This window comes from Monodelphis domestica, chromosome 6 (genome assembly GCF_027887165.1).
Source record: "Monodelphis domestica isolate mMonDom1 chromosome 6, mMonDom1.pri, whole genome shotgun sequence".
Classification (NCBI taxonomy): Eukaryota; Metazoa; Chordata; class Mammalia; order Didelphimorphia; family Didelphidae; genus Monodelphis; species Monodelphis domestica.
The window spans coordinates 310,499,538-310,514,537 of record NC_077232.1 but is presented as its reverse complement, the minus strand read 5'-3'; the positions used below and the strand labels follow the sequence as shown (position 1 = coordinate 310,514,537).

General features: G+C 43.0%; 1 long non-coding RNA gene across 1 annotated transcript in view; it reads left to right on the top strand.

The window, feature by feature from the left end:
* Positions 1-14,794: 14,794 nt before the first annotated feature.
* Positions 14,795-15,000, top strand: part of LOC130455192 (uncharacterized) — a 2,201-nt gene continuing 1,995 nt past the window's right edge. Inside the window, exon 1 of the long non-coding RNA XR_008913154.1 lies at positions 14,795-15,000. This exon is cut by the window's right edge and continues 31 nt beyond it. This is a non-coding gene — a long non-coding RNA (uncharacterized LOC130455192).

Below are 15,000 nucleotides of genomic sequence, written 5' to 3'. Positions count from 1 at the left end.
CGCCTCCCCTCCAGACCCAGAACTTCTCGGGTCCCCGCGCACCCACTCTCCCACCACCAACCCCACTGGAGCGCTTTCTTGGTTGTTGCATCGAATGGGGGTGGGGGTGGGGGTGGGGGTGGGGGTGGGGGTGGGGTTGCCCACCTGACAGGGAGGTGTAGAATGTGGGGAATCATTCTTTTGCCACATATAGACAGCTGCTGCACCCCGCCCACCCCACCGCCCTCAAAACCCTCTGCGGTACTGCTCTCCTTCACCCCTATCCTAGTTCAAGCAGTAGGAGGCATCATCCTGGCCCAGTGCCCCTCCCTCCCTCTCCCCACCACCACCCCGAGATCGAGATTTGGGCCCCACCCCAAGGACCCGTCCTCCTTTCAAAGTCCCTTCCCACCCACTCTGCCACCCCCACCTTATCCTGCTCCAGGTCATCGTTTACCCAAGAAGAACAAATTGTGGTATCTGTTGGTGATGGAATACCATTGTGCCCAAAGGGAGAATCGACTGGAGGAATTCTATGTGAACTGCGACGACCTCCAGGAAATGATGCAGAGTGGAAAGAGCAGAACCAGGAGAACGTTGTACACAGAGACTGATAAAGCCGTGGTACAATCGAAGGCAAGGCACTCCTCCACTAGAGACAATGCAATGATCCAGGACAATTGGGAGGGACTTATGAGAAAGAACGCTGTCCACATTCAGAGGGGAAACTGTGGGAGTAGAATCACAGAAGAAAAACAACTGCTTGATCACCGGAGTCCATGAGGATACGATTGGGGATGTAGCCTCTAAATAAATGATCAGTCCAGTGCAAACATCAACAACATGGAAATAGGTTTTCATCAAAGACACCTGTAAGACACAGTAGAATTGCCCCCTCAGCTATGGGGAAGGGGGGGTGAAGGGAAAGAACATGATTCTTGTAACCAAGGGAAAAGTGTTTGAAATTGACTAATTAAATAAAATGGAGGGGGGCATTATATAAATGAAAACAAAACAAGTACCCAAAAGAGATAATAAGGAAAAAGACATGTACAAAGATATTCATAGCTGTACTGTTTGTGGTGGCAAAAAAAATTGGAAAAATAAGGGGATGCCCTTCACTCGGGCAATGGCTGAAACAAATTGTGGTATCTGTTGGTGATGGAATACTATTGTGCTCAAAGGAATAATAAAGTGGAGGGATTCCACGGGGCCTGGAACAACCTCCAGGAATTGACACAGAGCGAGAGGAGCAGAACCAGGAGCACATTGTACACAGAGAGTGATACACTGTGGTACAATCGAATGTAATGGGCTTCTCCATTAGTGGCAATGCAGTGATCCTGAACAATTTGGAGGAATCTAGGAGAAAAACCACGATCGACATTCATTCAGAGGAAAAACTGTGGGAGTAGAAACACCGAAGAAAAACAACTGCTTGAATACACGAGTCGAAGGGATGTGGTTGGGGACGTAGGCTCTAAATGAACACCCTAGTGCAAACGACAACACGGAAATAGGTTCTGATCAAGGATACAAGTAATACCCAATGAAATTGCGTGTGGGCTGCAGGAAGGTTGGGTGGGAGGGAGGGAGGGAGGGAGGGAAATAAAGTGAGATAAAGTGAGTATTGTAACAAAAAAAAATTTTTTATTAAAAAAAATTGGAAAAAAAAACATAACAAAACAAACTGGAATTAAGAAAATTATTGAACTAACAGATAAGACTAGGCGTTGAGGGGGACAGCACGAGAGAGAGGAAGAAATAAGATAGATAGAGGTTTGGTTACTTGAGAGGAACGAGGGAGGGAGGGAGGGAGGGAGGGAGGGAGGGAGGGAGGGAGAGATTGAGAGAGAGAGAGAGAGAGAGAGAGAGAGAGAGAGAGAGAGAGAGAGAGAGAGAGAGAGGGAGGGAGGGAGGGAGGGAAGAGATTTCGTCCGTGTAATGCTCTGAATGGGTCACTAGGTGGCAGCCGTGGATAAGATTACTTAAGATTACAGTGTCTTGGCGTCAGGAAGACTAGCCCTGCCCAGAAAGACACTCCTCCAAGTCTCCCTTCCTGCCCTTCCCCACACCCCACCTCTGGTTGCAGGTCTAGGCTGGAGCCACCTTGACACGTGGAGCCTAACACCACCTCCCCCCCCCCCCAACCCCAGCTCCCCTTCTCCACCTTAGGCTCCCTGGCCCTCAAGGGCTGGCGTGTGGGCGGTCCCCTGAGGCAAGTTGGGAGCCTGGTTGATGGCCCCAAACCTGGAAACAATAGGGGTCCGTGGGGATGGGGGTTTAGAGAAGTGGAGACCTCCCTCTGTTGTCCTTTCGGGAGAGACTTCTGGACTTGGGGGTGAAGGGAGGAAGGTGCCTGGAGTTTCCCCCCTCTTTTAGGAAAGGCCTTCTCGAAATTAAAGTAGGTGACAAGGAAACTGAAACCATCACTCTTTGCAGATGATATGATGGTATACTCAGGGAATCCTAGAAAATCAACTCAAAAGCTGGTGGAAGTAACCAATAAATAGCAGAGTTGCATGATATAAAGGAAGCCCACCTAAATCATCATCATTTCTATGTCTTTCCCACAAAAATCAGTACCAGGAGTTAGAAAAAGAAACTCCATTGAAAATCATTCTAGACAATATCAAATATTTGGGATTCCATCTGCCCAGACAAACACGGGAATGATATAGATGAATATAATTTCAAAACGGTTTCCACACAAATAAAAGTACATCTAAACCATTGGAAAAACAGTAATGGATCACGGGTAGGACAAGCTAACATAATAAAAAGGACAATCCTATTCAAATGAATTGACTTATTTAGTGGCATACCTATCTCACTGCCAAAAACTTTTTTTTTCCCCCCCTGAATTCCAAAAGAACGATAACAAAGTTCCTTTGGAAGAAGAAAAGTTCAAGAATATCAAGGGAATGATCAGGTGGGGTTTATACCAGGAATGCAAGGATGGTTCAATACTAGGAAAACCTTCCACATAATTGACCCTACTATCAAGGAGCAAACCCCCCAAAATCACATGATTATCTCAATAGACACAGAAAAAGCCTTTCACAAAAGACAACACCCATTCCTATTGAAAACACTAGAAAGTATAGGAATAGAAGTGTCTTTCCTAAAAAGAATAAAAAGTATCTATCTAAAACCATCAGCCAAACTATGGGAGAGGTGGTGGGAACGGGGTGGGGGGGTGGGGGTGGGGGGAGGAAAAGAAAATGAGCTTTGTTTCCAATGAGTAATGTTTGGAAATGACCAAATAAAATAATGCTTAAAGCGAAGGACGAGGACAACAACAACAACAACAACAAAACAAACAAACAACCCATCAGCCAACATCATCTGCAATGGGGATAAACGAGATGCATTCCCAATAAGATCAGGAGTGAAGCAAGGATGCCCATCATCACCGCTATGGTTTAACATTGGACTAGAAACACTAGCAGTAGCAATTAGAGGAGAAAAAGCAATTGGAGGTATTAAAATTGGCAATGAAGAGACCAAGCTATCACTCTTTGCGGGTGATATGATGGTCTCCTTCAAGAATCCGAGAGATTCAACCAAAAAGCTAATTGAAATAATCAACAACTTTATCCAAGTTGCAGGATACAAAATAAACCCACATAAGTCATCAGCTTTGCTATATATCTCCAACACAGCTCAGCAGCAAAAACTAGAAAGAGAAATCCCATTCAAAATCACCTTAGACAAAATAAAATACCTAGGAATCTATCTCCCGAGACAAACACAGGAACTATATGAACACGACTACAAAACACTCTCCACACCACTAAAACTAGACTTGAACAATTGGAAAAACATTCACTGCTCATGCATAGGATGAGCCAATATAATAAAAATGACCATCCTACCCAAACTGATTCATCTATTTAGCGCCATACCCATCGAACTCCCAAAATATTTCTTGACTGATTTAGAAAAAACCATAACAAAATTCATTTGGAATAACAAAAGATCAAGGATATCCAGGGAAATCATGAAAGAAAACACATATGATGGGGGCCTTGCAGTCCCAGACCTTCAACTATATTACAAAGCAGCAGTCATCAAAACAATTTGGTACTGGCTAAGTAACAGAAAGGAAGATCGGTGGAATAGACTTGGGGTAAGTGACCTGAGCAAGACAGTCTATGACAAACCCAAAGACCCCAGTTTGGGGGACCACAATCCACTATTTAATTAAAAAAAACTGCTGGGAAAACTGGAAGACAGTGTGGGAGAGATTAGGTTTGGATCAACCCCTCACACCCTACACCAAGATAAATTCAAAATGGGTGAGTGACTTAAACAGAAAGAAGGAAACCATAAGTAAATTGGGTAAACACAGACTAGTACACATGTCAAACCTTTGGGAGGGGAAAGGCTTTAAAACCAAGCAAAACATAGAAAGAATCACAAAATGTAAAATAAATAATTTTGACCACATCAAACTAAAAAGCTTCTGTACAAACAAAACCAATGTAACTAAAATCAGAAGGGAAACAACAAATGGGGGGGGGGGGGGAATCTTCAGAGAAACCTCTGACAAAGGTTTAATGACTCAAATTTATAAAGAGCTAAATCAATTGTACGAAAAATCAAGCCATTCTCCAATTGATAAATGGGCAAGGGACACGGATAGGCAGTTCTCAGATAAAGAAATCAAAACTATTAATAAGCACATGAAGAAGTGTTCTAAACCTCTTATAATCAGAGAGATGCAAATCAAAAGAACTCTGAGGTGTCACCTCACACCAAGCAGACTGGCTAGCATGACAGCAAAGGAAAGTCATGAATTCGCTGGAGGAGAGGTGGAAAAGTAGGGACATTCATTCATTCATTCATTGCTGGTGGAGTTGTGAACTGATCCAACCATTCTGGAGGGCAATTTGGAACTATGCCCAAAGGACGACAAAAGAATATCTACCCTTTGATCCAGCCATAGCACTGCTGGGTCTGTACCCCAAAGAGATAACGGACAAAAAGACTTGTACAAAAATATTCATAGCTGTGCTCTTTGTGGTGGCCCAAAACTGGAAAACGAGGGGATGCCCATCAATTGGGGAAATAAAACATTATTTAAAAAAAAAAATCCTAGAGGATCATCTGAAAAGCTATTGGAAACAATCAACAACTTTATCGAAGTTGCAGGATGAGAAATAAACCCACATAAGTCATCAATCAGCATTTCTATATATCTCCAACACATCTCAGCAGCAGGAATTAGAAAGAGAAATTCTCTTCAAAATCACCCTCGACAATATAAAATGCTTAGGAATCCATCTGCTGAGAGAGAAACACAGGAACTATATGAACACAACTACAAAACACTTTCCACACAACTAAAACTAGATCTGAGCTATTGGAAAAGCATTAACCGCTCGTGGGTAGGACAAGCTAAGCTAATAAAAATGACCATCCTACCCAAACTTATCTATTTATTTAGTGCCATACCCATCAAAAACAAACAAACAAACAAACAAACAAAACTGTTTAACTGAAATAGAAGAAACTATAACAAAGTTTATTTGGAAGAAGGAAAGATAAGGAATATCCAGTGAAATAATGGGGGGGGGGGGAGGGTAGATGCAAAGGAAGGTTGGCCTCACAGTCCCAGATCACAAACTATACTATGAAGCAGTGGTCATCCAAACAATTTGGTACTGAAGAAGAGACAGAAAGGAGGATCCGTGGAATAGACTTGGGGTAAGTGACCTGAGCAAGACAGTCTATGACAAACCCAAAGACCCCAGTTTGGGGGACCACAATCCACTATTTAATTAAAAAAAACTGCTGGGAAAACTGGAAGACAGTGTGGGAGAGATTAGGTTTGGATCAACCCCTCACACCCTACACCAAGATAAATTCAAAATGGGTGAGTGACTTAAACAGAAAGAAGGAAACCATAAGTAAATTGGGTAAACACAGACTAGTACACATGTCAGACCTTTGGGAGGGGAAAGGCTTTAAAACCAAGCAAGACATAGAAAGAATCACAAAATGTAAAATAAATAATTTTGACCACATCAAACTAAAAAGCTTCTGTACAAACAAAACCAATGTAACTAAAATCAGAAGGGAAACAACAAATTGGGAAAAAATCTTCAGAGAAACCTCTGACAAAGGTTTAATGACTCATATTTATAATGAGCTAAATCAATTGTACAAAAAATCAAGCCATTCTCCAATTGATAAATGGGCAAGGGAAATGGATAGGCAGTTCTCAGATAAAGAAATCAAAACTATTAACAAGGACATGAAGAAGTGCTCTACATCTCTTATAATCAGAGAGATGCAAATCAAAACAACTCTGAGGTATCACCTCACACCTAGCAGATTGGCTAACATAACAGCAAAGGAAAGTCATGAATGCTGGAGGGGATGTGGCAAAGTAGGGACATTCATTCATTGCTGGTGGAGCTGTGAACTGATCCAACCATTCTGGAGGGCAATCTGGAACTATGCCCAAAGGGTGCTAAAAGAATATCTACCCTTTGACCCAGCCATAGCACTGCTGGGTCTGTACCCCAAAGAGATAACGGACACAAAGACTTGTACAAAAATATTCATAGCTGCGCTCTTTGTGGTGGCCCAAAACTGGAAAACGAGGGGATGCCCATCAATTGGGGGAATGGCTGAACAAACTGTGGTATATGTTCGTGATGGAATACTATTGTGCTAAAAGGAATAACAAAGTGGAGGAGTTCCATGGAGACTGGAACAACCTCCAGGAAGTGATGCAGAGCGAGAGGAGCAGAACCAGGAGAACACTGTACACAGAGACTAATACACTGTGGTATAATCGAACGTAATGGACTTCTCCATTAGTGGCGGTGTAATGTCCCTGAACAACTTGCAGGGATCCAGGAGAAAAAAACACCATTCATAAGCAAAGGATAAACTATGGGAGTGGAAACACCGAGAAAAAGCAACTGCCTGAATACAGCGGTTGAGGGGACATGACAGAGGATAGACTCTAAATGAACACTCTAATGCAAATACTATCAACAAAGCAATGGGTTCAAATCAAGAAAACATCTAATGCCCAGTGGACTTACGCGTCGGCTATGGGGGGGGAGGAGGAAAAGAAAATGAGCTATGTCTTTAACGAATAATGCTTGGAAATGATCAAATAAAATATATTTTACAAAACAAAAAACAACAACAAAAAAAAAGAAAAGAAAAGAAAAAAGAAAAAAGAAAAAGAAAAATAGAAATCCTGAGAACAGGGGCAGAAAATCCTGTGTCTATGTAACAGGGAAAATCAAGTCATGAAATGACAATAATTTTTTTAAACATTATTTTATTCGGTCCTTTCCAAACATTATTCATTGGAGACAAAGATCATTTTCTTTTCCTCCCCCCCCCCCCCCCACCTCTCCCCTAGCCGACGCGCGATTCCACTGGGTATCACATGTGTTCTCGATTCGTACCCATTTCCATGTTGGTATTTGCATTAGAGTGTTCATTTAGAGTCTCTCCTCAGTCATATCCCCTCAGCCCCTGTAGTGTTTTTACTCCCACAGTTTGTCCTCTGCTTGTGGATAGTGTTTTTTTCTCCTAGGTCCCTGCAGATCGTTCAGGGACAACGCAGCGACACCAATGGACAATTCCATGACGTCCGACTGTACCACAGCGTATCGGTCTCTGTGTACAATGTTTTCCTGGTTCTGCTCCTTTCGCTCCGCATCACTTCCTGGAGGTCGTTCCAGACAATAATTTTTAAAATGGAAAGAGAAGTCCTTCTTTCAAGTGGTCCTTTTTTCGAGTGGGGGGGTGGGCATGAGGTAGCATCACATAAAGCTGAAGGTCTTGGGTTTACCTTCTAGCTTTGCCTTCTCTCGTGTGTATTTTCTTTCCCTACAGTTTCTTTTTCAGTATTGTTATTCCTTCACTTCCTTTCCTAGTGCTGAAGGAAGGGGAAGGGGGGGGGGGGGCGGCGAGCGAGGTGACTGGCTCAAGACTTCATCCAGTACATGTGGAGATCACTCAATGGCTCAGTGTGTTATGGGCACGGAAAGGATACCCTTTGGGGTTCGGGAAGGATGCCTCTGGCAAGCATGCAATGACTCCAAAACTTAGCTTAAAAACAAAAAGAGATTTATTAATTTAGAAAGTCATGTTGAGAGTGGCCAGGAGGAAAGCAAGGTAGAACAGCAAGATGGGGAGCAGTTCCCTGGGAGGACAGCATGAAAGGAAAGGCTGTTCCCCCAAAGAGGACAGCACGGATGGAGAGGCTGTCCCCCAGACGACATCAGTTCTGGGGATTTTATACATTCTTCACAACAGTTAGTCACTCAGGCATGAGGTGGGGTGATCGTACTGGGGTCTGCCTGGGGACATAAAGATTCCTTAGTTTTAGGGGACAAACAGATGTCCGATAGGATCGAGGTGTGGTCTGAAGGTGCATCTTTCTGACCATCTAGAGGATGATCAAAGGTGGGGTCATCGGGTGTTTTTAGGCTCAGAGTTAGAAAACAACAAGGGAGTTCCCTTGACAATAGTTCGCCTGGGTTTCTGGGGTACAGTGCCCATGTCAAGTGGTTTTTGGTTTTCACGCTGATGATAGCTCTCCTTAAGAGGGTGGCTCGGATTGTCTTCCACAGTCCGGGAGCTCATTGCTCGGCCAGGCTCCGATACCAATGGGACCTGGGCCGCCCCTGGGAAGCGGGCCACAGGAAGAGCCAGGCAGCTGCTCCATTGTCTGCCACCTCGGTCCTAGGCCTTCCAGGCCTGAGGGGAGTGGTGTTGGATGGGGGAAGGGATGGGAGGTGATATATGTGTGTGTGTGTGTGTGTGTGTGTGTGTGTGTGTGTGTGTGTGTGTGTGTGTCTGTGTGTCTGTGTCTATCTGTCTGTCTGTCTCTGTCTCTGTCTCTGTCTCTGTCTCTGTCTCTGTCTCTGTCTCTGTCTCTGTCTCTGTCTCTGTGTCTGTGTCTGTGTGTGCTAAGGACACTGATGAGGTGGATGAGAAAGACTTCCCTACCTTCTCTCTGGGCCTTCTTCCTGATGTGTTCCCCGCCCCCACCCCCACCCCCACCCAGCGAACCCTCTGCCCCACCCCCTTCTCCTTCTCCTTCTCCTTCTCCTTCCCTTCTTTGCCCTTGCCGGCCAGCCAAAGGAGGAGTGGGGGTGGGGTGGGGCAGAGGAAGTAGCCAATGCCCTGAGGGGGTTTCTTCTCTTTCTGTGCTCACCAGTAATTGCTACTCGGTTAGCCTAGGGTGGGCCTTGGAATGTTGGGCTAACTCAGGAAGAGAAAAAGCTGGGTGGGGTTTTAACTGAGACTGATGGCTTTGTTTTTCTTCCTAGGTTCGCCAAAAAAGCAAGAAGGCAGGCAGGCAGGCAGGCAGGCAGGCAGGCAGGCAGGCAGGCAGGCAGGCAGGCAGGCACATTGGCTGGGGGGGGGGGGGAGGGGGAGGAAGGGGAACTGTTGCTATTTCCCTAGGAAAACATCCTCAGGTGCTGAGAGGTCAGAGTTCTAGGCCTCACAAGCAACAGTCCCTCCTGCAGTACTCCTTTTTTTCTCTCCCCATGTGCTTCAATCCCTTTCGCATGGAAGAAACGATGGGGGGGGGGGGGGGGGTCCCGCGGTAGAGGCGGCGGGGTTGTGGGGTGGCAGAACGGAGAAATGCATATTTAGGGTTAGGAAGGGAAATGAAGGCAGGATTAGGGTTAGGGTTAGGGTTAGGATTAGGTTAGAGTTAGAGAGAGAAACGAATTTAGGGTTAGGGCAGGGATAGACCTGTGTAACCTTAGGGAGAGAGGAGATCGGAAGGCTAGTCCAATCAAACATCAGCCAAAAAAGAAACATGTAGGTGAATATGCTGTAAGCATTTCATTTTAGGATGTAATGCATTTTGCTACTCATAGCAATGTAGTTATCCAGGATATCCCTGAGTGATTTATGAGAAAGAATGCGATCCGTATGGAGAGAAAGGACTGTGGGAGGAATAAACGCAGAAAAGTATTATCTCTTCCTAGAGAAGGAGCTGTTGTAAAATCCAGTGTGCAGCTTCGGGTTTTTTGTTGGTTGGTTGGTTGTTTGTTTGTTTTTTTTTGTTTTGTTTTGTTTTTTGTTTTTAATAAGAGCATTCAGTTACAAAAACGAAACCTACAGAAAGATGGTTTTGTGTGATAATGTGTGCAAAACTCAGATTGCATTTGTTGCAACTGGGAGTGGGGAGGAGAAAGGAGGGATACAACACGAATCATACAAGTTCTGAAAACTTATGCGGAATTTTCTCATTCCAAGGAAGACAAAACAGTAAGATCTTGATTTTAAATAATAAACAATTTAGTAGAAAAAATTTTTAAAAATGAATGAAGGAACTGAACAGACGGATGGACAAATAAACATACAAAAGAACCATTAATCGAGCAATTGATCGATCAATGAATCAATCTAATCAATCTAATTAATTAATCCATTAATTAATTAATTAATTAATTAATTCCTAAAAATTAGAAAAGAAAAGAAAAGAAAAAGAAATGATTCTCCATCCCCCTGAAGGCTACCAGGGCAGTGTGGAAGAAGAGGTTCCTAGGGATAGGTCAACACTCGGTGAGGAAAGGTCCTTCATGTACAAAAGATGGGGTATGGGGTATCTCTGCCTTCCGGGTAAGGAGGAGATCCAGAGCCCTTCATTGGCAAGGCCTAGAAACCTCAACCTTGAAATCCAGGTGGATCTTGCAGTGCTTATCTTCCCCCCTCCTCCCCCAGAACGAAAACACCCACACCCACACCCACACCCACAGAGAGAGAGAGAGAGAGAGAGAGAGAGAGAGAGAGAGAGAGAGAGAGAGAGCCAGGACTGTGGTCTCAGGAAACCTTGGAGCCTACCTTATTCATGTCCTAAGACCCAGTCACATCCAAGAAAGCCACAAATGAGATGATAGGAAATCAGTGGAATTCAGAAGTAGTGAGAGGTGAAAATAAAATGAAGTCCAATAAAATCTAGAACTGAACGAACCGAAGGAAGGAAGGAAGGAAGGAAGGAAGGAAGGAAGGAAGGAAGGAAGGAAGGAAGGAAGGAAGGAAGGAAGGAAGGAAGGAACAAATAAATAAATAAATAAATGAATGAATGAATGATAGATAAATAATAAACAAACAAAGGAACGAAGGAACAAATCAATAAAAAATAAAAAATAAAAAGATACATAGATACATAGACAGACAGACAGGCAGACAGAGAAAGGAACAAACGAATAAACAAACAAATGAACAAATAAATAAATAAATAAATAAATAAATGAATGAATGAATGAATGAATGAATGAATGAATGAATGAATGAATAAATAAGTAAATGAATGAATGAATGAATGAATGAATGAATGAATGAATGAATAACTGAACGGGCAGACGAAGTCCTTTTTTTTTAACAAAAAACTTGGCTTAAAGACACAGCTGCTAGAACACGTGAGTATAAAAAACTTTTTCTCTTTTCTCCTTAAGTTAAATTGGAATCAGCAGTTTTTTTTTCTTTTTCTTCCCTTTAATCTTAAGGGACAGCTGGGTAGCTCAGCGGATTGAGAGCCAGGCCTAGAGACAGAAGGTCCTGGGTTCAAATCGGACCTCAGATACTTCCCAGCTGTGTGACTCTGATATAGACAGAAAACAGCTGTCTTAAATCTCGGCAACAGGACCCTAAAGTCCTGGCTGGAAGAACTGTTTCTAAATATCCTTTCCCTTAAGGAACAACTTCCTGGATTAGGGGGGAAAAAAAAAAAACCCTGTGGAAAGTTTGTTGCTTTGCCCGGCTCCCCACGTGTTTTGTGAAATTACAAAATATATATATATATATAAAAATGAGTACTACATTCGTTGACAATTACATGGCAGCTGAAGAAGTAGGGGCATTGAGGAATGAAGGATACCTCCAAATTTTTATATTAATAGGTACTGTCATTTTTGTACTCCTCAATACTATATTTAGAGATGAAAAAATAAAAAATATTGAGGATAAAATAAAACAAAATGAGGATAAAATAAAACAAAATGAGGATAAAATAGGAAATATTGAGAATAAAATAGAAAAGCTTGAGGATAAAATAGGAAATATTGAGAATAAAATAGGAAATATTGAGGATAAAATGGGAAATATGGAAGATAAAATAGGAAAAATTGAGGATAAAATGCAAGTCCAATTAGAAGATGTAAAAAGTTTCTTACAGGATCAATTGGCAAACAACCACTCTAACAGAAACAGACCTGTTTCTGAACCTTTGAATGAGGAAATTTCCTTCCCTGAAATACAGATGCAAAACACCTTCCCTATAGCCCAGTTAACAGACTGCTTCTCTCGTGTAGTGCAAATCTTGTCTGAATTTAATCCCCAAAACCCTTCCCCTGCAATCCCAGTTTCTCACGTTCCTTCTCCTACAGAAAACCAAATTCCAATGCAAGGGAGATCTTGTCCTCCTAGAGAAACCTGTCCTTGTCAAACTGACCCACAGGTGCAAAATTCAACTAGAGGCCTGTTTCCTCTAAGAGAAGTACCTGAAATAGGACGAAATGGGGATGTGGTAACTTTAAGACATAGGATACCGTTTACTCCCCAAGAAATAAATGAATTTACACGAAATATCCCCACATATGAACAAGATCCTTTTCTAGTAACAAAAAAGATGGGAGACATATTTTTTTCAGTATAATCCGTCTCACAAGGACGTTGAGAGCTTACTCCAGGCTTTTTTAAGTGAACGTGAAAAAAATAAAATAATCGCTCATGTCAACAAAACCCGGGGGCTTAATGCAGCACATTGGCCATCTCAGGATCCCGAATGGGACTATAATAATCCTGAGGATTATCTACAACTATACCGTTGTAGAGGGGCCATCCTCACGGCCGGCCATGAAGGAATGTGCAGACAGTACAGATAAGTGGACGGAACTGGAAAAAATTAAGCAAAAGGAAGACGAAACACCCTTCAGATTTATGGACAGAACTATCGAGTTTGGGGACAGATACTTAGATTGGGACTTAACTAAAGAGAATAGTTTAAGACAAGTTAGAAGAATCTTTGTAAACAATTCTTGCAAAGTAATTAAAAATTATTTTAAAACACAATGCCCAAGGTGGTCAGATATGGACCTTGAAGAATTGCGAAAAACAGCTATATATGTTTTAAAGGGAAACAAGGAAAAGGAGGAAGAAAATAAAGATGACATGGAGGAAATGAAGAAAAAAATAAGATATTTAATAGATAGGATAACTAAATTAGAAAGCGGGCATGATAATGAACCAACGACAATCGCCCCTCTCCAGAAATCCAATGATCAATCCATTACTTGCCACTTCTGTAAGAAGAAGGGCCACAAAATGATGGAATGTAGAACCTTTCTTAAGATGTTTGGAAGGAATACACAGTTTAATAATAGTTTTAGAAAGAATAACTATAGAAATCATGATAATGGTTATGGACACCAGAATTCTAGAAATTATAATAATGACTATGGAAATAACTATAATGAATATAGAAATAAGAACTTTAGAAACCAGAATTATAGAAATAGGAATTGGGAAATTAATGAAAATGCTCAAATTGAAGAAAATTTTAATGATAATACTCAACAATATATGAGAAATGGCGCTCGTCCAAAAATTACTCGAGGTACTAATGACCCTCAGAGAGGGGCCCTTCAGGGGGGGTGCCCAAGGAATATCCCAAACACAATGATGGTGCCCGGGGGGGGGGGGGGGTCTGGGGTACAGGAATCAGAGGATACAACCTTTGATTTCCCAGACCCTGATGTCCTACTACCCGTTGTCCCTATCCACTGCCCTCCCCATACTAATGAACCCCATGTTACCTTAAAGGTGGGTAACACCTATTATGATTGTCTATTAGACACCGGAGCTTCCTGGTCTGTATTAAAGAGAACACCTGATTTACAATGTTATTCTATTGGCTCAGAGAATGTAATGGACAAACGAACGGCTGGCCGGCCCGGCCGGCCAACCGACCGACCGACCGACCGACCGACCGACCGACCGACCGACCAACCGACCCACAGATCGGACTGAGTAATAAATAAACATTGGGTGGCAAAGGATTTGAAAAAGAAAGGGTGGCCTCCCCATTGTGGAATGAATGACCGAATAAAGAATTAGTCCTGTTATCTCATGGTGATGGAATACTATTGTGCTCAAAGGAATAATGAACTGGAAGAATTCCAAGGGAACCAGAAAGAGCCTCCGGGAACTGATGCCTAGGGAAGGGAGCAGAATGAGGAGGACGTTTTAAGCAGAGACAGAAACACTGTGGCGCCATCTAATGACTTCTCTGCTAGCAGCAGGTTGGTTTGAAAGGATCACTGTATGGCAAAGAGCAATAATCGGGAAATAATAGGTTTTGAAGAAATGATACATGCAAAACAATCCAGTGGAATTGCTTGTTGGCTCTGGGAGGGGGTGGTGGAGGGAAAGAACATGAATCATGTCGCTATGGAGAAATGCCCTTCCTCAATTAAAAAATTCCTCCATCCATCCATCCATCCATTCATCCATCCATCCATCCATCCATCCATCCATCCATCCATCCATCGATGGATCGATCAATCAATCTGAAAAGAAATAGAAGTAGGGAAAAGAAAGAAATAAAAAGCAGAAAGCAGAAAGTCGGAGAAAACAAAGGAGAAAGCTCTAGAAAAGTCAGGGGAGAAGTCAAGCAGTGCTGGGATGAAATAAAGAAGAAGGGGAGGGGGGAAGTGTAGGTGAGGAGGGACCTCTAGGGAAGGGCTGCTGCTACTGCAGTAGCAGCGGGGGTGGGGTCAGGTGGGGTGGGGTGGGGTGGGGTGGGGTGGGGGTGGGGTTTCTACGGGCAGGGGAAGGAGCACCAGCAGATAAACAGAGGCAGAAGCCCTGGGTCCCAGGGACAGCGTCAGGTGACCAGCTTTCTCTAGCAGCAGGTCCTCCGGACTCATGTACAGAACCAAGAGGGAAGAGGGAAACTTCCATTGTTTCATCAGGCCCTGCCGGCTCCCAAAAGGAGGACAGAAGTTGGGAAGGAACACT